The following is a 995-nucleotide window of genomic DNA, read 5'->3' as shown; positions in this document are numbered from 1 at the left end:
TTCAATTGGCCTTCTGAGCCCCCTGTTATGTGGCGTGTATAACCTGAAGGGCAGGTCCTGGACTGCGTGGAAGGCTCCTAATGATGACTGAGCACTAGCTGGGTCCTAGTTGCTGAGAAGCTTTCGGGAGACCTCTGCTAAGAGCACTTAAAAAAATCCAAATGATTAACTTTGGATGCTGTCCTATTTATAGCCTACCAGTGCTCTTGTCTATTAAAACAATTCTCTCTTTCTTTGCTTCTCCTCATCCCCTGAATGCTCATGATCCATAATGTTCAGTCATTAGCCTTGGTTTTTCCTCTTGATGCTTCTTCAGCGATAGTACAGCAGCTGACCTTTTGCCATCTACCCTGCTGCAGCCCCAGTTCTCCCCATCTAGATTAGAAATGATGTCTCTGGTACCTGGGCAGTCATCCATTTGGCTTTAGAACTTCCGACCTGGAATTGAGCTGTTTTGATGGGTGTGTGAATAAAAACTGTCCGTAGCCCACATATTGAACGGATCTTCGACTACATCATTTTTCACATGTCCAACCAGACTTTCACTTTCTACTTCCTTGTCTGCACAGTAATCAAATCAATACCACCGTTGCTTCTGGGTAGGTGTGTCAACTGTCCTGTGGGTACCCTCACCATTCCTGAGACTAGATTTCCTTCTTGAAATTCTGCTCTCCTTGTATGCCCCTTGTATGACAAATGTCTTATTTATCATACAAGAGTACGGACTGCTTACTTTTATATTTGTGTTTCCAACAGTTAGTGTAGACATGGACACGTAGAGCTCAGTAAAACCTTCTTAATTGGTCTATTCATTTTGTGAAAAATAGTGACTTATTTAATATTCATGTTGAGATAGTCTATCAATTTATTTATTTATTTTGAGTTACAACAACTTATGAGCAATGCCTGTTAAGATGGAAAATATTGTGATCAACATGGATGGAGGAAATCATGGACTTTGGAAAGAAATTCGGTACTCTTTCAATATTCATATT

The sequence above is a fragment of the Antechinus flavipes genome, chromosome 1 (assembly GCF_016432865.1).
Source record: "Antechinus flavipes isolate AdamAnt ecotype Samford, QLD, Australia chromosome 1, AdamAnt_v2, whole genome shotgun sequence".
Classification (NCBI taxonomy): domain Eukaryota; kingdom Metazoa; phylum Chordata; class Mammalia; order Dasyuromorphia; family Dasyuridae; genus Antechinus; species Antechinus flavipes.
Note: the sequence above shows the minus strand (reverse complement) of the source record.